We start from the raw sequence: 23,610 nt of genomic DNA, 5'->3' as shown, positions 1-23,610 counted from the left end.
TGGAACCAGTTACCTCCAGGATCCGTGCTAGGCTAAGCTACCGGTGGAGCCGTCAGACAGAGTTACAACACGCACGGAGATGAGAAGGGTATGTATGGACTTATCTAACTCTGGGGGTTACAGTGAATAAGCTGAAGTCCCAATAAGTCGGCGTGTTCCTTTAAAGAAATGCAAACAACCCAGAGCGTTTTTTTTCTCCTATCCCAGAATGTACGTGTGGTGTCCACAGCGCTGTCGAGATACAGCTGGACGTGTGAGAAGAATTACACCTAAACACAAATCCAATGTGTGCCCTCCTAGGCTCCTACTACTCCACTTGATGAACGTGGGACAATGGGAAATAACTGACAGCAGTGCAGTGCCTATCTGGCACACCTTAATCAAATGGAGCCATCTGTTCGTCAGATGCAGCTGTGTTTACCCTGCTGTGGCAGATGTCAAAACCACACGGGCCCCGTTTCACAGAGCAGGTTTAGTGAAAACTCTGAGTTTGTTAACCCTGAGGCGAGGGAAACTCTGGGTTTTCTGTTTCAGAAAGAGAGGGAACTTAACCTCAGAGTCAGTTACTATGGTAACTGAGTCTGTGAACCTAACCTGGTCGAGAGCAGGTTTTCTTCTCTCAGTCTCCTCCCTCTGACATAGCACTCTTTCATTTCCCCATTCAGTCAGTCACTCAGTCAGTCAGTCAGTCAGTCAGTCAGTCAGTCAGTCTGTATCAGGCGCATTTTAGCGCAGTTTGTTATCGGCATGAATAAAATAAAAATTGTGTTGGTTTATTAACCATGTTAGGCAGACTATAAAGCGTTTTTTTTTCTAAAAACATGGCATTTCCCTGTGTCGACGATCCCGTTGATGAAGAAGCTGCTTTACTTCGCAGGGTGTTATATGTCGGGAGATGATATTGAAGCCCTGACATTTTTAATTTTCAGATAACTTCCTATTTGAGCGGTATCGGGTTTTTTTTACCTTATCCGTCCTCATATCACTAACGTCATCCATCGTGGACATGCTCTACATCCCTGCAGATTATGTGTGTCACATTCATTTTTTATGAAAACGGCAGTTTTCTTTACAACATTGGTGATGCGGAGCATTTCAGTAAAGCCACTGTAAATCCGTCAGAAGAGTGTGACTCGCTCTGAAACGTGTTTTAAATGTTTTGTAGTGTTCCCTGGACACAAACCAGTAAGAGACATTAAAAAGGAGTTCCACAGGATTGCAGGTGAATGAGGTAAACCCTTTGAAATAAGAGTATGAATTATAATTCTGTTAATGATGGTGCTGCAGCCTCAGTGGGATTAGTAGGTGTAGTACGTTTTCGCCCGCAGTATTGCACCTAAATGAAATAGATTATAGGTTCAATACCATTTCACCAGTAATATTAGGCTATACTTATGATTAAATATGATACACCATATTGTAATACTGACTCTAGCAGCAATTTTCTCCCACGCAAATTCTCTCTCTTTTGCAGCAGCCGCTGTGTTGTTTTATGTGCGCATGAGTATTTCCGCCGTTTGTTTGTTTGTGGTTGTTGCCATGGTGAATCGTAGTATCACGGCTCCATTCATGCTGCCTTTTTATTGTGTGTGCACGCGCGTGAACCTACTCTGAGTTGATTGAACCAACTCATATCAGCTGTTCTGGAACCGAAAACTCAGGGTTTCCCATCTCAGGGTAAATCAACTCAGAGATCAGGGTTAGACTCAGAGTTTGGTAAACCTCCTTCCTGAAACGGGGCCCTGATGGCCAAAAGACACACGGTAAAAGAAAACATTTTCCATGTTTTAATCCTGCGTCCTTGTGTAGTCTATATCAACGACGTTTCATTTCCGGGATTGTTCAGGTGCCGCCGGATATTCCGCCGGATATTCCGCCGGATATTCCGCCGGATATTCCGCCGGATGTCCCTCAACTTCCGCATTTCTTGTTGTTGTCATTTTAGCGAGACTATCTGTCCAATCTGAGTTTTCTGCTGCACGACAACAACCCTCGAACGCACACAAGTTCCACCAAAACAAGTAGAGATGTTCCGATACCGATATCGGTATCGCCTCCGATACCGCCTAGAACGCTGGTATCGGTTTTCGGGAAGTACTGGAGTTCATGCACTGATCTGATACAACGTAAGAAAGCCCTGAAGAAAATCTACGTTAAAGTAGTTTATTTATAATAATATATTAATAAAAGAAAGTTCTGGGGCATTCATGGTTTGTGTTTGTTCATGTTTCACAAAGAGTTTAACCTGAGTCAGACCGACAACAAAGATAGAAATCATATCACATCCATACAGGGATAGTAGTATACAGTTGTTAAAACATAATAAAATATATGACACACTGGTATCAGATCAGTACTCGGTATCGGCCAATACGCAAGTTCAGGTATCAGAATCGGTATTGGGAAGCAAAAAATGGTATCGGGCCATCTCTAAAAACAAGTTCCCTCTCAAGGCTGTTTTGCAGAGGCACTGTTGCTCCGTCCGGCGCTTAGCGCCACCCATGACGATTGTGATTGGTTTAAAGAAATGCCAATAAACCAGAGCACGTTTTTCTCCCATCCAGGAATGCTGGGTGGACTAGCAAGACCTTCTTCCGCAGCGCTGTGGAGGAAGGTCTGGCAATGCGAGACTGTAGTTGCATGTGTATTTTTTATATCTAAATCCCTCTCCCATCAAATGCGATATGGGCCAACTAGCCCCAACAACTCCTCGAGCCATATAAAACCGCACTTGACCGTTAGCTCATAGTGGCTGGTCGAGCAATATCATGTGACAGAGGTGTGCGTTTGGATTTCAGTCGGCAAAAACTTAAGTCTACATTTTCAGAAGAAAATGGTTGGGCTGTAATTTCATTACATCTCCAACTCCTCATCTAACACAGTGGGGGAGGGAGGTGTGTGTGGAGGCCAACAGTCCTCCTCAATATACTACAGACAGATATGAAGTATTTGTATCCTACATATACTTTAGACTGGCCTTTACTTCATGTTCCACTAGCTCGCTCTCAACTTGGACAAACTGCTTTTAGTTTTAATGCACCTGGAACAAATGACAACCCTTCCTTAAAATCACCACATAGTTGTACTTTCTTTTGCACCCTTACTATCCTAATTTATTTATCAAATCATTTTCCAACTCAGAAAGTTGTATTGTCTTTCTATATTTCTTACGATTGTATGTTCTGTGTTGTTCCGTTTTTGTCTATGTAATTTGACTCGATGACATTGAAAATGAGGGTTGGCCCCTCAATGATCTCATGAGGATTAATAAAAAGGTTGAATGAACTTCATATCGCTCTACAGCTTATTTCTTAAGTCACTTCTGAGTGATCAGATACAAATCCTTCTCGTAACTGCCCCAGCCAAATGGGCCGTTGGTTTCAGTCGGAAACACATCACATCACAGTACACTAAAGGCGTTCTAACTGCTGTTCCAAAGAATCCCCACAGCACTGACATCTTGTTACCACGTTTATCCACTGCAGCTCTTTACATTAAAAGATTGCTGTGACTGCTTTCTGTGCAGACATAAAAAAGTATCCTCAATAGGGCGTGCTCATCTCTTCTGTCCAACTATGCAACTTCTGATACCAACAACAACATCACGTGGGGTCTTTAGTTAACTCGAGCAACCCTGCTGTGCCTATTTTAGGAAGGGGGATGTCCATGTAACAGGCCACCACATTATGTAGAAAGAGCACGGTTTCTGTGTTTGGGATTGGTTAGTAGTATTCTATTCAGCCTTCTACTTTGTATCAAGGCCATATCTATAGCAGTCAGTGTTTATGCGGTTTATGTCACTCAGCTCCAGCAGATGATTGACTCATTAATCACATGGTACTTCCTTTGCGGTGTTGGATAAAAGAAAACCTCTGTCAGTCACAAGCAGCATGTGTGAGGAAACACATCTCTGCATCAAAGTTAAATTGGAAATCACCAGCTTAACACAGACAGAGCCTGCATCGCGGTTAAGATGCTTTACAGTTTTGGACTGAGCACTTGTATGATGAGAATCATCCAAGTCCTCATCGCGATGCATCGATACAATTTCAACACCCCTAAATCCTATCCTACAGACTTAAGAAAACGTTTTGTTTGGTACAGATCCTCGCAAAAATCACACTGTAATCATCAATCATGAAAATGATCATACAAAAATGATCATTCCCTCCAATATCTTGAATCATATCGCAATCTCTGTCAAAATAATCGCAATTAGACATTTTCCTCATATCCTGCAGCCCTAGTCAGCAGACATATTAGCGTACTATATCCCCTACTGCCCACCTCAGTCCAAATCTCTCATTGTTGGTCTCTCGTTTACTAATGATTGTGATTTCACCGCAATCATGGTTTACAGGTACAGGTGATGAATTAGTGGTATGGGCGTGATAAAATAGCTACAGCCATGCCTGATAGTCACATGCAATGACAGCTGCTGTGGTGCTGTTGGAAAAGCTTGCTGATGCAACACAATCTGTCAAATTGCACTTCTTCTTTGCTGTCCTCCTTATTCACAGGTCTCCCGGTAGAGCCGGCACAAGCGTCCATGTGCAAACAAATGTTTAAGGGTTTTACTCCATCCATTTATAGCTACCTGTGGGAGTGGAAATGAGGCACATGCTCCCACAATGATTGAGATTTATAAAAACCGTTTGTTTGTTTTTATCTGATGAAAACGATGCATATTCATATTTCTGCCTTTGTGCATACATACAGTTTTAGTACTGAATCTACACACTGGTTTTATGCATCTGGCACAAGCGGCTGTGGCTCTGAACCAGGAAGCCAAAAACTGCAGTTCTTTGAAAAGCCGCGGAGCCCCGCAGGCCGGCGGCATTTGGTAGTCCAGTAACCCAGAAACGGTGACTTGGAGCACCGCTGTCTTGTCAGACTGTGTGGAGCTCCTGAAGTCCGACACCGTCTTACCAAATTTGCAATTAGCCATCAATTTTCGTAAAACCGCCCATATTTGAGCTTTATATTTAGTATTATATTTAGTTGATTTCTCGCTTAAAAAAAGTCTCAGAAGTGAATTTAGTAATGAAATAGCAGCCGAACAATGTTTGACGTTACAGTGTCTGAAATATGAGACCTGCTGTCTCGTCTCCACTGTGTGTGTGTATGTGCTTCACTCAACCAATCAGCGTGCAGCTCATCTAAATATTCATGAGCGTACCATATTTGGAAGAAAAGCTCTCGTTGCAAACAGGGCCATTCCACAGGGTAGCATTAGGGCCCATAGAATAGCACCCGGGCCATTTTCAGCCCAACCAATGTTACAAACCCTATTAGGAGACCTTAAGGAGCAGTGTGAGATACCCTATATAATCATTCTATCATCCCCTTTAAAGGGTGTGTCACTTTGAGTGACAGGCATAGCAGCCATATATACAGCGAAACAGCTGGTTTCACTATCAGAATTTCGATTAAATATCGATTTGGTCCGACAACAATGAAATAATTTAATCCCCGATTAAGTTAGCAGAGCGCTAAACCGAAAGTGGCCTTCTCTACTGGCGGAGGTGGTCTCTAGTGCGCCTGCTCTATAGGTCATTTTATACACAGCAGCTGAATGTTTTTGGTTTTGTGCGCCACTGAGCAACTCTCATAGGAATGACCGGGGCTCCGCCTCGAACGCTGTATCCAGGTCCTATTATACATCCATGGAGCATAGAGTGTAGGCTTCATTCAGCCAGCCTCAGCTCCTGCACGTTCCACCTCTTTGCCCATGTGGTCCATTTTTTATACAGTCGGTGATCTGGCCCCGGGTTTATCTGAACCCTTTACATTAGATACTGGTACATATTTAGCCGGGCAACATGAGCACCAGCTCTGCTGTCTCCAGCACGGCAGAGGAATTCAACTGTGCATTCCTCTGGTATGCCAGCATCAGAGCATAGAGACAGAGAGAAAGAGGGAGAGAAGAATGAAGAGAGGCTTTATTCAGCTGCATGTCACTGGCAGCCAGCACAAGAACTAAAGGCAGCCAATCCCAACGGAAAACAGGAATGTGAAGACGGAGAAACTCTGTGGCAAAGGGAAGATAACATCTCATCTACAATTGGAGACTGTTTTCAACTCCAAGGAAGTCAACAACAAACAAGGTTTACTCTATACACATTAATATGCCATTTCCTGCATTTATTTGCACCCATTTAAACATGGCAGTTAAAACACTGACATGAAATTGGTTATTGTACTTATATTGTACTTTATATAGCATTTCCTAGGACACAAACTACCATTATTGTGAAAAGTGGAAATGTCTGCATTGTTAAAAACTACTCGCACATTCACACATTTCTGAGAGATAATGTTTGTATTTTTGCATCTTTAATAAAAAAGCACTTTCCTTCACTGCTTTATCTGTGACTGACGTTGAAGAAGGAAAAAATGATGCTTCTCGTGTTAAATCAGAGTCTGATGGACCACCAAATCCACAGTCAGTCGACCTGCATGGTCGCACACAGTACATCAAGCACAGACAACCGCAAATGCTCATATTTTAGGTGCACAACGTGAGATTATGAAGCAGACATGAGGCTCCAGACTAACCTTTTAAGTTTTTCATTTAGGTGCACCCATAAAATTCACCACGCCTTTTTGCGCCGCAATAGTACATTTTAAGCTTCATTAGGTTATGACGTCTCACGTTATTACCATGTAAACAGATTCCATAGTAAGGGCACTGAAGACACTTAATAATTACATTTTATTCGGAATAATAACTATCTGAATTGGTTGCATGTCTGCTAGAGGTCGACCAATGCCGATCTTTAGAAATCAGGGTCAGCCGATATGTGCTGGTTTTTTAAACCTCTATTTGAGATCAAATGTAACACTAATATATACAGAATTTCTCAACAAAAACATCTTCATGTTTTTTCAAAAGTATTGAACACTTCCATCTACACTTGTATACTTCAATTAAAAAAAATGTATAATGTAAAAACATACTGTATATTGTATAAATAATGTATGAAATAGAGGGGGTGGGTGTTTCACTTTATTGTGCCGACTGCTGTGTGTTCATGTTAAATAAAACTGCTTTGCGGTCAATTCTTAATGTAAACATTAATACTTTTAATACTGCACCAGGTTAAAGGGAACCTGGTGCAATTAGAGAATCTCTAAATTGGTTTTGTAACTGAAACACTACACTCCACAAAAAAACGTGCCTCTACTCCATTTTTGACGGCGTCTCGGCTCGTTTTGGAACGTGTGTACGTTCAAAAGGTTGTTTTAGTCGTTTTGCAGTTAACCATAGTCGTCATAAATCGACCAGAGTTTAAAAATTCAACACAGAGAAAGCCAAAGGTAACGGACATCCGGCCGAAAGGTCATGAACGTAGACTACTCTGTACCCAACACTCATTCACACACACACACACACACACACACACACACACACAGGAGCCCTACTGTGCGAGAGTTATGAAGACAGGGTCAGAGTTGTTCTTCATTTGTATAGGACAGCTTAGACATTAAAGGGGAGAGAGAGGGGAATTGACATGCAGCAAAGGGCTGCAGGTCGGAGTCTAATCTATGGGCGCGCGCTCTACCAGGTGAGCTACCTAGGCGCCCAGAGTTGTTGCAACTGTTAGGCTGTCAGCTGAGGTAGTCACGGAGCCGAACGAAGTCTGTGTGAAAGGGACAGCCGGCATGGCGGGACTCATGGGTGTGGGACGCGGGGTCTTGGGGTTCCTCCGCCCAGAAACCACCCCTTTTAACAGGTGGTTTGATACTTTTATCTTACTAACAGACAAAAAGATAGGTACGTTTTGTAATTTCCCCCAGAGGACATGGTTGCATGCCCCCAGGTGACATCACAATAATAAAAAGCTAAAAGTACAGAATATGATTTGGTGACTACTGTAAGTCAGAGCCATCTTTAATAATAAGCACTCGTTTATTTAAACTTGAGAATCTCTTACAATGATTTCTACTACTATGAAGAATCACCAGGACCTGACGTCTCCCAGATGATATAACCAGTTATCTTGGTGGCTTTGTCACACTCTCACTCTCACTCACTCACACACACACACACACAGCTGTCGGGCGGGTTCAGCTGACTAGAAAATATCCTGGGTTTGGGCCAGTCAAATAGTGACAAAGCAGCGTTCAGAGTAAGTTATTAAGAACTGGCAGAAACATTGCAAACAGTAGTCCACCTTCTCTTCCTCTCTCTGTCTCTCAAACCACGACCCTTTGGCACTTACGTGTGTGTGTGTGTGTGTGTGTGTGTGTGTGTGTGTGTGTGTGTGTGTGTTCGCGCACGTGTGAGAATCTGCCTGGGTGAAAGGTAGCAGTGAAAATGTGCTATGCAGTTTTCATTTATTTGAGCCTTCTCTCTCAATAAGCAACAGGGCTGCTCAATATAGCTTTTCTTTTTTATCATCATCACAACATCAACTGCCACCATATCACCAGAGACTAGATGCAACGGTCATTCTTTTCCTTTAGCGGTGCCTTTTTATATTCAATTTGTATTCCCTACCATTAAAAGGGTGAGGTGCAGCACCCGAGCCGCTCTGGCCACCACCTCAGCCGCATGAAGGTAACTAAATTACTTTTCTCAGTTCTTTTCTCAGAATGACTGCAGTTGGTCCTCCTCAGTAGACTTCTACTAAACTAATCATTTTAAAAATAGAATCATAATGGCTCCGACGGCCATGGCGGGACTACATGCAAGTTGACCCACAGGCAGGTCAAAAAGCCATAGTTCTGAATGACGGTCAGTATACTTGGGATGTGCTTGTCCCGAGTTCCAATCCTTTGCGATACATGAACGCTGATTCAATTTGTATTGCGATTTTCATTTATTGCGGTTCCATAGTGTTGGGTATTGCGATTTTCTTTTCCTTTTTTAATCAAAAGCAAAAGTTGAATAATACACTTCTAGAGACAATATATCATTAAACATTTGTAAAAACTAATTGTTCAGTCAGCCACCCTGACATTTATGTCGTCTGTAAAGAAGACCATAACATGGATTTTCTGCATTTTCTGCTTTCGCTCCGTTTCTCTGGAAACGGATACAATGTAGTCGCCCTCAGCGGTACCGTATAAACGGAAAATATCATTGGCACAAAAATAAAAAATTCTAAAAAGTTCAATTCTAGGGGAAATAATTGATTTAAAAAAAAATCATTTATACAATTTTCGATTTTATTTCTCCCACCCCTACAGTATACAGTAGTAGCAAACAGAACATCAAGCAAAAAAAGCAAATGCTCATACTGTGTGTGTATAACAGAATTGATATTGCAAAGCAGACATTATATTGGGAGCACATCATTTGCTGTGTTTACTTCTTAATCGTGCAATTCCTCAAATGTTCACTATATTCAAATGAGGACATCCAGTGGTGCACGTGGGTTCATGTCACCGTTTAACAGCATCAGCTCCTACTGCAGCAGTCAATGCTCAAACTAATTTAAGTCACTGAATGCCATAAATAATGAGCTACTCTTCTTAGCCTTCTCAATGGGAAACCAGACAACGATGTACAATTATTCAAGATTATCGGCAATGAACAGTGTTTCATACATAGCCCAGAGTGGATTTCCTCCATCTTCAAGACAATGGGTAACTGTGGCTCTGCACGTGAGCAGACAAGCAGCTGCTGTCTCAGCATCAAAGGAAAGCCCACTTGTTACTTTAAGACAATTCACATGTCAGTTTGGAAAGGCTAATTAAATACTTGTTTTTCTACGGCTCTCTCCACCCCAAGCCCGTTTCTGTGTACAGAAATAAACCAGAATGCTCTCCAGCATGTCTAGGGCTGCATGATATGAGGAAAATATGAAATTTAGCTAACATGTCTAGGGCCAAAGATCAAAACCACTGACTTCTTCTAAAATGTATCCAATTCCTCCAAACAGCCTTACTGCTTCAGATGACCTTAAAGATATAGTAGAAACTGCTTTAATCTCTGGAGAGTTCTCACTGAACTCCCCAGGCATCTGACACGGGCTTGGGAATTCGCTCGAGCCTTAAACAAACCATTTCTTGTGCTGGAGGAGTGGCGGCACATGTTGTCTTGACCAAATATGGCTGAGCGAAAAACACTACGGTCCGGTCTCTGCAGCACACTGGAATGAAAAGCAGCTTTCCTTAACTGGTGTGAGAGTGGGCCATGACACAACACACTGACACCTATCCAACAGAGCTTTTACTCGACAGGCTGGATACGTGTAGCTGGCTGGCGGGTGGAGGATTAGCAGTCTGGTTACTAACACTATTCAGCCTCCCAGTCCAACTGAATGGCACACTCCCTACAGGCTTTACATTACATTCACAGATATATCATTAAAAACCTGATTGCAGCTGTTTTGAGTTACAGGAAGGGTGCTAAAATAGAAAGGGTTAGTGCTCAGCACTAGGGCTGGGACGATATGCTTTTGTCCCTATACATGGGTGCCGATAGAGCTGGGCAATATATCGATATCGTGATATGAGACTAGATATCGTCTTAGATTTTGGATACCGTAATATGACATAAGTGTTGTCTTTTCCTGGTTTTAAAGGCCGCATTACAGTAAAGTGATGTCATTTTCTGAACTTACCAGACTGTTGTAACTGTTCTAGTATTTGCCTTTACCCACTTAGTCATTGTATCCACATTACTGATGATTATTTATCAAAAATCTCATTGTGTAAATATTTGGTGAAAGCACCAATAGTCAACTCTACAATATCGTCGCGGTATCGATATCGAGATATCAAAAATCCAACCTTTAAGGACACCAATGTATCGTAAATAAATAAATGATTTTCTGCATTTTCTGCTTTCGCTCTGTTTGGCTGAAAACAGATTTGATGTAGTCGCTGTTGGCGGTACCGTAGAAACAGAAAATATTTAGGTCAATCATTGGTAAAAAAAAAAAAATGTAATTAAAAATATTGATTCCAGGGAAAAGAATCACTTTTAAAAAATGTTGCAAAAAAGAGAAATCGCGCTACATAGGATTCTCCATTTTCGAACTGCAGTCTGTGCATTGGACTACCAGACATCTGGGGCTGGGGTGAGATATAGGTTATAGAGATAGGTTACATGAGGGAATATTTTTCATTCTGAAACAGCACATGTATTTTGTGTACCGCTTTGAACAAATTCCAGGGCTGTTGGATTATGGAAAAAAATCCTAATCACAATTATTTTGGTCGACATTGAAATCACGATGATTTTACACGATTACTCATTGTCTTTTGGAAAGTTGTTGCATTTATTCAACAGTGAAGCAGTTAAACAAATCAACAGTGAAAACACCTAGAACTGTGAAATTGCCCTTAATACTTCTACCTTCAGAAAACAAGGCAAAATAAAAGTTTTCTTGCAAAACGTAATGTGCCAAGAGAAGCGTTTTTGGATTAATTGGATTAAAGCTTTAGTGCGTAACTTTTTTATATTAATGAACGTCCGTTACATTCAAGCCGTTGCCAAATGAGTTGCTATAAAGCTAATTAAGACTATCAGCTCCACACAGCTCTCTCTGTATCTCTCTGTATGACTATGTTCAGAAGACTGTGGCGTCCGGTGACTTTCCCGCGCAGAAACTCGAGTGAAGATAGTGACCAAAGCCTTCTATGAAGACCAATATACAAACCTATTTAAAGTAGAGCCTGGCAGATATGGGATTTCCACTACAGACATTGCTTGGTCTTTATTGGCTGCCACAAACGCTGATGCAGATACATCTGTAATAGGGATGATAATTTAGATTTTTTTTTAACCTCGTTAACCAATCATTAAACGAACATTAACCGACAGCAGGCAAGTAGGGGTTGATGATATTGGCCTTATCATGAACTTTGAACTAACTTCAACTCGATAAACCACACTGTAAATGTGTGTTCAACTGGAGATTATCAAACTAACGCCTCTCTCTCTCTCTCTCTCTCTCTCTTCCTCTCTCTCTCTCTCTCTCTCTCTCCTCTGCGTGTGATGTGATTTTCCCTCACACATCTGCTGACTGTGACCGACAGCACCGTTTCCCTCCACTCCTGCCAACCTAAAAAGCCAATGCTGCAGCCTGCCGCTCTGACTAATTACAGTGAACATACGGTTCAGTTCTTCATTGTCCTACTTGGGAAACTTTGGCTCGTAGCAAAGCACAGATAACAATGACAGTACACACAACAGAACAACAATTGCGGCTATAAACAGATGTAAAAAAAAAAATTGTAAATGCTAAAAAATAAAATTGGATAGGATAAAGTGCTAAGTGTGAGCAAAACTAGGGCGGCACAATTAAATCGAATCTTAATCACGATCACGATTTTGGCTTCCCCACGATCAAACTCACGTGATCGAGCGATATTTAAAATGCTTCATTCCGTTCACAGAGCGCTCTGTATCAACGGGTTTTTTTCTCCAAAGCTCCGTAAACCGCTCTCTGATCACGTGCCTCCATGAGCCAATCAGAGTGGTTCCCTGCACCGCGCAGCTTAGTTTAGATGTAGACAGTCTCAGAGGACAGAGTAACGTGAGGAAAACTCCACAACAGATAGCAGTCGGTCATAAGTCGTCCCGAGGTTTACCAGTTTACCAGTAAACGCAACATGTTGTCCCGTCTGTGTTGGTTTTTCAGACAACAGCAGTGACCAGTGCTAGTTTGAGTCTGTTAGCTCATAGCTTTAGCAGCAGACTGTTGGACGTCCCGCTGTTGGAATCCTCTACAGTGAAATAGTCACACTGCACCGTTTAGCTGTCAGCACTTTAGCCGTGTTTAATCCAGTTACTACTGTAGCTAACGGTAGGCTAACGTTAGGTACTGTGTAACGTGTTATTAGTGTTTACTGTAGCTAACGGTAGGCTAACGTCAACAACAGGCCCATGAAACACACTGATAACAACAGTGTCGCCAGCAAATTTCAGGATGTACCGACTCCTACAATCATTGGTATAAAGCAGTGATTCCCAACCAGGGTTACTTTCACCCCAAGGCAGGCACTTCTGCTGTTGCCAGGGGGTACTTGATTGTGAAGCAGCTCAACTGATTTGAGAAAAGTAGAAACAATGAGTTGAATATATCAGCTCTAACACCTGTACACCGAAGTGTAAACAGGTAGTTAAAAGTAATGAATAAATGGTAGAACAGTCTGCAGCTAAAGCTATGAGCTAAAAGAAACAAACTAGCACTGGTCACTGCTGCTAAATGTTGCGTTTATTTGAAACTGGTAAACCTTGTAGTGCATTCAAAGTTGATCCGTACCGTGAGTTTTGTGATCTGTTGCACCCCTATTTGGAACATACATTGGGACTTGATGAAGGGGTACGTGAGTTAATCTGACAGGACTGTGGGGTGGGCCTCAGACCAAAAAGGGTGTTGGGAACCACTGGTATAGAGGATATCCAGAGTAAAGAACCCATTCCTGTGGTGCTCCAGTGAAAGATAGACCCTGCTGTGACAAGGCATCATAACTCTGACCCTCTGGGGCCCACATGTCAGGACATCCACAATCCACATTACAATGCTAACATCAAGATTGAAAAGAGACGACAGTTTATTGGCTACAATTAGTGGCTGGATTCAATCAAGAGCAGACGTAAAGTCAATAAAGTCTTGCATGCATGAGTTAGTGTGCCCTCCATGTGCTTCTACCAAAAGTGAGGAACTAAAAAGCCATCCTCTGGTGGACCATGAAAACTGCAGCACATTTTGTGACAGACCAAAGTGTTCCACCTCCGTCCTCTCCTTTCCTCCCAGCAGCATACAACACAGGAAGTGACAGACCGAGCGGGACACCAAGCCAACTACTGCAACAACAAAACCTTCCTCAACAAACGAGGATCAATGATTGGGCAGATATAAGCCCCTCCTTCCGTTCAAATGATCCATCCTAGTTGTCCTTTTTCCTCCCCTCATTTCGGTTTTTCTTGAGAATCTTCTTTGAATTCTCCAAAGGTCTTCATTTGGTGTTTGTGGCGCTCACATGGCTTTAAGAATACTTATTTCTAGTTGAAAATCTTGTTTTGCTGACCTCCTGTGGATGAATCTTTAAACTTGCTGCAGTGATGCAAAAGTATACTCTGCATGTGTTTAGTACACCGTTGGTGCATTTGAATAATCAACTGCCATGCCATTCTTTACGTCCCCTCTGCACTTTGGGTTGGGATATGCTATATATAGGACTAGATACAGGACTAGTTTGTACAATGGGTGATGACACATGACATGACATGATACAATGACGCATCGGGAAATCTAAAGTGTATAGCTATTCCAAACAGCTCCACTGGAAGGCGGAGTGAAAAAACTGTAAGTCACAGAGACTGGGAGATGTGATGTCATTTTAAATGTACCATTTTCAGACAGACAGTCTCTGCCAGAAGACATTCAAAGTTGCCAACACGAAAAGTGACAGATATAGTTGACAAGAATGAGATAAAGAGAGAGAAGTTCAAACACTGGTTCTTTTTCCTCTCAACGCCACACAGCTGACCAATGGCGCAAAAATCACTGTCGATCCATTTTTGGTTGTTCAACTAATTATTTCAGCACTAAAACACATCAGCATTTCTTTTTTCCCGGTTAATTCACTTTGTCTTTAAAAGAGTTTCATCCAGACATGCCCTCTGTGCTTCTGTCAAACTGAGAATTCAGAAACCGTTTAGTCAAACTCAATGCAGTAACACTATAATCACTATTTCATCCATTAGGTCCAATCATCTCCGTTTAAAGGACAAGGGCCTGGATCAACGTATCATTATATGTGTAGGTAGGCTCATGTAATAACTCACAGCTTGCATAGAACTGGATCATCACAGAGAAGTAATTGAGGAATACAATGACTATTATGCAAGAAACAGACAGCTTCCCTTCAGAACTTGAGCCTTGACTTGACACTGTGCTCTGATAGCCCTGGGACTTGATACACAACCCAAACATTTGAAAGAGCTCAGGCTTGTAATAAAGTGTTTTGAACATCTTGGTCATCTCCATCTATTACACTGTAAAAATACAGTATGATGGGTAAACTGTTCTGGTAGCGAGGATGTTGCAATGACTTTAAAATCCTGGTGTTGGGTCAAACCTACCATGGAATTATTGTGGGTTTTTTTTTTTGGACATCTGTAAAAATGTCCTTATATTGCATGGAGGCAGTCATAGCATGTGCCAGCATGTAGCACGCCCTGCAACACGGAGTACAAACTGCTCTAAGGCCTCACAGAATCCTCCCATACCAGGCTCACTGTGGTTTTTGGCATGTTTTCAAATAAAAACCTGCCTTATAGCCTACAACTGTCAGAAGTGTAGGCTACTGCTCCATGCAAATTCCTCCACTCTGTCGCACACCACATCACAGTGGTGTAAGAATTTACACCCGGAGGCTAGATTTTCTTGCTTGCTTGTCTGCTAGCTGCCTAATAACACGCCCTGGCACTCAGCTTTGTTAAAGCAGAACTAAAAGAAAAAGACAGGTCACATGTCAGCTAGTATTGAGCAGCTACACAATGAAGGTTTTTAAAGCTGATTTCCTGCTGTATGTCAGTAACGTTAAGTGTAGAGTTGGTCTCAAGAAAATAGCCTCTTTGAAATACGGAACTTTGACAGTGCAAAAAAGATGCATCAATACTCAGAGACCCGTCACCTCAACTAAAATGCCAGACGCCCTAACTAATTCTACGGAAACTTGAAAACAGCAATGCATGTGTCTTCTTGATGGGACAGTGATAGAGCCCACAGGACATTGAGTTGGGTATGTGGGAGAAAGGCATACTTCGCTGTCTGTCTGTCTGTCTGTCTGTGTGTGTGTGTGGGTGTGTGTGTCGCTTGTTACTTCACAGAACGTCGTTTCCTATGTTTGTTAGCTAGCTTGTGGGTTTTCCCACTCGGGGCAGTTTGGACTGCGTCTGTACATTAGCAGGCCTATGTCTGCGTTCTTTTACTAAGTTTTTCTCGCGTCCACATCGACTCTCTGGTGACGTCAAGGACTTTTTGCTAGAACGGTGGAAACTTTTCAAAGTTAGAAACATTCATTCTGACCTGAGTGCGTGAATCCACTCCCGCCGGCGCCGCCTCGTACTTCGAAAACCAAAATTGTGAAAGGTATTTCGATTATTCCCGGTAGAAGGCAAGTTTTCTGTAGCAAGGGGAAAAGCCAGACAGCGTCTTCTCTTCTTCTAGTTCCCCTCCCTATCCGCTCTCAGCAGTGCTGGTGCTAACTCCACCCAGACGGGCTGGCGGGCTGGCGGGCTGGCTACGTCGCCGTGCAGTGGGGCGGTGGCGCCCTTCTGTGGAGACTTTATGAACTGCAGCTCTACTGTTAGTCAACTGACCTATGTCAAAAATCCAATATGGATCTATCCAATATGGATACAAGGAAGGCAAGCGTTAGAGCAAGATCGATATAACAAACTTCAGTACTTTTTTATATACTCAGCAAAAAAAAACTCACTTTCAACTTCTTTTTTTATACTGCTTTTATATTTTAAGCAAACTTAACATATGCAAATATTTGCATGAACATTAAAAGATTTAACAACTAAGACATAAACTGAACCATTTTCACAGACATGTGACTAGCAGAAATGGAATAATAATGTGTCCCTGAAGAAAAGGGGGGGGGGTCAAAATCAAAAGTAGCCCTCAGTATCTGGTGTGGCCACCAGCTGCATTAAGTACTGCAGTACATCTCCTCCTCTTGTACTGCACCAGACGGGCCAGTTCATTAAGTACTGCAGTACATCTCCTCCTCTTGTACTGCACCAGACTGGCCAGTTCTTGCGGTACCTGTCCAGCAGGTGTGATATCCGGATGTACCGAGCCTATGCAGGTGTTGTTACACGTGGTCTGCCACTGCGAGGACGATCAGCGGTGCTTCCTGTCTCCCTGTAGCGCTGTCTTAGGCGTCTCACAGTAGGGACATTGCGATGTATTGCCCTGGCCACATCTGCTGTCCTCATGCCTCCTTCACCATGCCTTTAGCAGGGACCCTGGGCGTCTTTCTTTTGGTGTTTTTCAGAGTCAGTAGAAAGGTCTCTTTACTTTCCTAATTTTCTTATAACTGTGACCTTAACTGCCTACCGCCTGCAAGCTGTTACTGTCTTTTCGACCGTTCAAACAGGTGCATGCTCATTAATTGTTTATGGTTCATTATACAAGCATGGATAACATTGTTTAAACCCTTTACGATGAAGATCTCTAAAGTTGTAGTTAACGTTTTACAAAAGTATCTTTAAAATACAGTGTCCTGAAAGAGGGGCGTTTCTTTTTTCTGCTGAGTTTATTTTATACACAAACTATTCCACGTTTCACAACCTTCCTGAAAGAATGATCTATTTTCTTTCAAATTGATTAAATCAAAAAATTGCTCTTCATCTTCATGAGTGTTCATCAGACCCCCAGATAGAAATTACAGAATGACTATTTTCATTGTATTTCTTTTTCCTTTTTTGATTTATTTATTCTTTTTTTTTTTTAAATGGCTTTCATTGTATCTTCTGCACTTTAGTTGATATTGCACTGTAATACTGACTGAGAAAGGATTCATGCTTATAAGATTTGTATTCTTGTGCTGACGTTGTACTCTAACGTCAGCACTTTTAAAAGAGCTGCCAAATCCTGGTTTATTCAGCAACAAACCTGCACTCATGTCTAGTTCTTAAATGTAATCATTTTAATGTTATCTTGCTGTACTCAGTTTTTTTACCTTATTTTTCTTTGTTTTATTCATACAATCCCTTCTAGGGATGGATGTTGTCAACTATAATTCACAATAAACACTAGCCAATATGATACTTGCATCGGAGTTGCTGTTAGTCTCTCTACATTACATATATACATTATAATAAATACATTCAAAGCAAAAGTAAAAAAGAAAAGCAGAAGGATGAAGAATGAGGGTACACCAGGCCACAGGCTACAACAGCAGGGATGTTAAAAGGTAGCCTGATATGATACTCAAAATCTATTAACACCTGGACACTGCCAGACCATATGAAGAAAACTGCCGATGGATTAGCTCAAAGCTTTTCATTTATAATAGTGAGTGGACGCAGAGCAAAACACCATGAGCATCATCGTTTATGTTTTTGTAAAGTAGAAGCTTTGACTCAGGGTTGTATTTTTGTTCCACAAGACAGAATGTAACTTCTCCCAGCAGTTATCCGGTGTGGATAGACCAGGGATCTTCATCCATCCATCCATCCATCTTCATCCGCTTATCCGGGGTCGGGTCGCGGGGGTAGCAGCTCCAGCAGGGGACCCCAAACTTCCCTTTCCCGGGCCACATTAACCAGCTCCGACTGGGGGATCCCGAGGCGTTCCCAGGCCAGGTTAGAGGTATAATCCCTCCACCTAGTCCTGGGTCTCCCCCGAGGCCTCCTCCCAGCTGGACGTGCCTGGAACACCTCCCTAGGGAGGCGCCCAGGGGGCATCCTTACCAGATGCCCGAACCACCTCAACTGGCTCCTTTCGACGCAAAGTCTACTCCGAGCTCCTCACGGATAACTGAGCTTCTCACCCTATCTCTAAGGGAGACGCCAGCTACCCTCCTGAGGAAACCCATTTTGGCCGCTTGTACCCTGGATCTTGTTCTTTCGGTCATGACCCAGCCTTCATGACCATAGGTGAGGGTAGGAACAAAAACTGACCGGTAGATTGAGAGCTTTGCCTTCTGGCTCAGCTCTCTTTTCGTCACAACGGTGCGATAAATTGAATGTAATACCGGAACTGCTGTGCCGATTCTCCGACCAATCTCCCGCTCCATTGTCCCCTCACTCGCGAACAAGACCCCAAGGTACTTGAACTCCTTCACTTGGGGGTAAGGACTCATTCCCTACCTGGAGAAGGCACTCCATCGGTTTCCTGCTGAGAACCATGGCCTCCGATTTAGAGGTGCTGATCCTCATCCCAGCCGCTTCACACTCGGCTGCGAACCGATCCAGTGAGTGCTGAAGGTCACAGGCCGAAGATGCCATCAGGACCACATCATCTGCAAAAAGCAGCGATGAGATCCCCAGCCCACCCGAACTGCAACCCCTCTCCACCCCTGACTACGCCTCGATATCCTGTCCATAAATACTACAAACAGGATTGGTGACAAAGCGCAGCCCTGGCGGAGGCCAACTCTCACCTGAAACGAGTCCGACTTACTGCCGAGAACCCGGACACAGCTCTCGCTTTGGTCGTACAGAGATTGGATGGCCCTGAGAAGGGACCCCCTCACCCCGTACTCCCGCAGCACCTCCCACAGTATCTCCCGGGGCACCCGGTCATACGCCTTCTCCAGATCCACAAAACACATGTAGACTGGTTGGGCATACTCCCAGGCTCCCTCCAGGATCCTTGCGAGAGTAAAGATCTGGTCCGTTGTTCCACGACCAGGACGGAATCCGCATTGTTCCTCTTCAACCTGAGATTCGACTATCGACCGAACCCTCCTTTCCAGCACCTTGGAGTAGACTTTATCGGGGAGGCTGAGAAGTGTGATACCCCTGTAATTGGCACACACCCTCTGGTCCCCCTTTTTAAAAAGGGGAACCACCACCCCGGTCTGCCACTCCTTAGGCCAGACTTCCACGCAATGTTGAAGAGGCGTGTCAACCAAGACAACCCCTCCACACCCAGAGCTTTAAGCATTTCTGGACGGATCTCATCAATTCCTGGGGCTTTGCCACTGTGGAGTTGTTTAACTACCTCAGCAACCTCCACCAGGGAAATTGATGCCAATCCCCCCTCATCCTCCAGCTCTGCCTCTACCATAGAGGGCGTATTAGTCGGATTTAGGAGTTCCTCAAAGTGCTCCTTCCACCGCCCTATTACCTCCTCAGTTGAGGTCAACAGCGTCCCATTCTTACTGTACACAGCTTGGATGGTTCTCCCGCTTCCCCCCTCCTGAGGTGGCGAACGGTTTTCCAGAAGCACCTTGGTGCCGACCGAAAGTCCTTCTCCATGTCTTCTCCGAACTTCTCCCACACCCGCTGCTTTGCCTCTTTCACGGCAGAGGCTGCAGCCCTTCGGGCCCTTCGGTACCTTGCAACTGCCTCCGGAGTCATCTGGGATAACATATCCCGGAAAGACTCCTTCTTCAGTCGGACGGCTTCCCTGACCACCGGTGTCCACCACAGTGTTCGTGGGTTACCGCCCCTTGAGGCACCTAAGACCCTAAGACCACAGCTCCTCACCGCAGCTTCAACAATGGAAACTTTGAACATTGTCCACTCGGGTTCAATGCCCCCAGCCTCCACAGGGATGCACGAAAAGCTCCGCCGGAGGTGTGAGTTGAAAGTCTGTCGGACAGGGGCCTCCTCCAGACGTTCCCAATTTACCCGCACTACCCGTTTGGGCTTACCAGGTCTGTCCAGAGTCTTCCCCCACCCCCTGACCCAACTCACCAGATGGTGATCGGTTGACAGCTCCGCCCCTCTCTTCACCCGAGTGTCCAAAACATACGGCCTCAGATCAGATGAAACGATTATAAAATCGATCATTGACCTTTGGCCTAGGGTGCTCTGGTACCAAGTACACTTATGAGCATCCCTATGTTCGAACATGGTGTTCGTTATAGACAATCCATGACTAGCACAGAAGTCCAACAACAAACAACCACTCTGGTTTAGATCAGGGAGGCCATTCCTCCCAATCACGCCTCTCCATGTGTCTCCATCATTACCCACGTGCGCGTTGAAGTCCCCCAGCAGTCCCCGACTGGAGCCCCATGCAGGACTCCACTCAAGGTCTCCAAGAAGGCCGAATACTCCGAACTCTTGTTTGGTGCATATGCACAAACAACAGTAAGAGTTTTCCCCCCCCACAACCCGCAGGCGTAGGGAGGCAACCCTCTCGTCCACCGGGTTAAACTCCAACGTAGCGGCGCTCAGCCGGGGGCTTGTGAGTATCCCCACACCCGCCCGACGCCTCACACCCTGGGCAACTCCGGAGAAGAAAAGAGTCCAACCCCTATCCAGGAGTATGGTTCCAGAACCAAGACTGTGCGTAGAGGTAAGCCCCACCAGATCTAACTGGTAGCGCTCCACCTCCCGCACAAGTTCCGGCTCCTTCCCCACAGAGAGGTGACATTCCACGTCCCCAGAGCCAGCCTCTGCTGCCCGGGTCTGGTCCGTCGAGGCCCCTGACCTTCACTGCCACCCATGTGGCAGCGCACCCGACCCCAGCGGTTCCTCCCACAGGTGGTGGGCCCATGGGATGGAGAGATGTCCGCCACGTAGCTTTTTCGGGCTGTGCCCGGCCGGGCTCCGTGGCAGACCCGGCCACCAGACACTCACTGACGAGCCCTCCATCTGGGCCTGGCTCCAGACGGGGGCCCCGGGCTTCCTCCGGGCAGGGTCACTTCATCCCTTCCTCGATTTTTCATAGGATTTTTGAACCATTCTTTGTCTGGCCCCTCACCTGAGACCACTTTGCTTTGGGAGACCCTACCAGGAGCACAAAGCTCCAGACAACACAGCCCTCAGGTTCATAGGGACACACAAACCTCTCCACCACGATAAGGTGATGGTTCCCGGAGAAGCCAGGGGTCTTCAATGTTTTTCAAACCAAGGACCCGTTGACTGAGAGAGACGGAGCAGGGACCCCCTACTACATATATTGTATAAAATGAAGTTCCATATTAAACTGGGCCTACAATAAACGTGCAGGTGTCTGCAGAAGTTGTCTGCTGCACTGCACAGAGATAGGCATGAAAGGACACACAGGAACCTATTCTCAGCAGGCACAGGGCAGGGTGGAAGTGGGAGCTGCTCAAAGTCATGTGTAGATAGAATAGAATAGAATGCCTTTTATTGTCACTATACACACAATGAGATTAAAAGCAAAACCTTTCCCAGTGCCAACATATACGTAAAAAATATAACAAAATGAAATAAAAAGATGTGGTGTCGTTCATATGTACACTCTGTATGTACAGTTGAATGACAATAAAAGCTATGTGCGCGTGTGTGTGTGTGTGTGTGTGTGTATTTTGACAAACTGTCCTTGTTTTTATGTGTATTAGCATTAGTATACTCAACTTTTATTGTAATGGGCTAAACCCTGTGCAATTCTGTATAATCAACCTTTCAGTCTGTTTACTTTTTATATTTTGCCTTTACTGTTCACTGCTTTTTTTTTTACTGTTGATGTATTTATTATTATTATATCTTGCATTATATTTTACAGATGCCTCTTGTTAAACTCTCCCCTTTGCTGCTGTTACACTGCAAATCCCCCTACTGTGGGACTAGTACAGGATTATCTTATACATTTATCTTAAAGGAGAAATCCGGCGCAAAATGAACCTAGGGGTGAATAACATGTGTACCGAACGCCATGTAACCAGTAACCAGTAACGTAGCTCACGCACGGTGTTCGTGGTTTGACTGGTCGTGACTGTTTTTTCTAAGATGGCGCCTGCCTGTATGCGTGAAGGTACTGTCTTTCTAAACTATCTTTTTAATAAACTGTCTGTACACTTACAAAGTTCTCAATGCTTCGGTTAACATGTAGGGACCCTCATTATGCTACAGTGGAAGTGTGGTGCTATTTTGAGCCTTGTTAGTGGTATAAAGCTGGTTATAAGCTAATTAGCAGTTTGCGATAAAACTGGTCACTAGGGTTGGGTATCGTTTGGGTTTTTTCCGATACCAGTGCTAAAGCGGTACTTTTAAAGCGATGCCGGTGCCTAAACGGTGCCTGAACCGAAATATAATGTATTTATAATGTATATAATATAAAATATTTTAAAAAGCAGCACAAAACGACAGTTGGCAACATTAAACAACGGCGTGTTTATTGCTAAGGCCATATGGTCAAAATTAAATGACTGATTAATAATGTAATAACAATAACTTATAACAATAACTTATTTCACCAGTAAATTGCTGTTAAATGACAAAAATAAGCACCAGGTGGGAAAAGGGTATTTTACAATAACTTCAAATGTACCACAAGGCTGGCGAGTTTCAAGTGAACGCACCGTCAGTGTTGTTTTTCCGACAGCTGCAGCCAGACTGTTAGGTCCCGCTGTTGGAATCCTCTACAGGGAAATACAGTCACACTTTACACCGCTTAACGTAAGCTGTCAGCATTTTAACCATTACGTTTAATCCAGCTACTAGCTAACAGTAACGTAGCGTCCTATGCAGGCTCCGAAATGAGGCACCGAAATTTTCCTTCTTATTCGGTCTTGTTACTACCGTTTACGCCGGAACCAGTGCACTATTGGCACTGCGTTTCATTACCCAACCAAATTGCACCAGTTAACACCACCACACTATATTGTTCCATCCCAATCTGATCGTGCCTTTATGCACTGGAAAGACAAAGTTCTGATAACCATTACAGACTTGTACTCTATCTGTAAAGTGTCCTGAGATAACTTCTGTTATGATATGACTCTATAAATAAAAAGGACTATTAATATGACTGTTGTATCATCAAACCACATCAAGCCTGGCAGGCAGATCTAAGTATGGAGTTGACTGTGGAGGTGTGGAGGGAGGGGATGGAGAGAGACCATTTAGGTTCAATCAATATCAGGTTGCAGCTGATCCAGGTCAAAGTCATGCATATAGTACATTACTCCAAAGAAAAGAAAAACAAAATGTATCCTAATGAATCGGATATTTGTGACAGATTTTTGTCCTACGACTGTCCC

General features: G+C 43.8%; 1 protein-coding gene across 1 annotated transcript in view; it reads right to left on the bottom strand.

The window, feature by feature from the left end:
• Nucleotides 1-16,162, bottom strand: part of tln1 (talin 1) — a 110,434-nt gene extending 94,272 nt beyond the window's left edge. Inside the window, exon 1 of the mRNA XM_078272017.1 lies at nucleotides 15,999-16,162. The gene's annotated coding sequence lies outside the window, so the exon portion shown is untranslated. The remainder of the gene's footprint in view (nucleotides 1-15,998) is intronic.
• Nucleotides 16,163-23,610: the final 7,448 nt, after the last annotated feature.

Source organism: Sander vitreus, chromosome 16 (assembly GCF_031162955.1).
Source record: "Sander vitreus isolate 19-12246 chromosome 16, sanVit1, whole genome shotgun sequence".
NCBI classification, from domain to species: Eukaryota; Metazoa; Chordata; class Actinopteri; order Perciformes; family Percidae; genus Sander; species Sander vitreus.
This window is presented reverse-complemented; position numbering and strand designations above follow the sequence as displayed.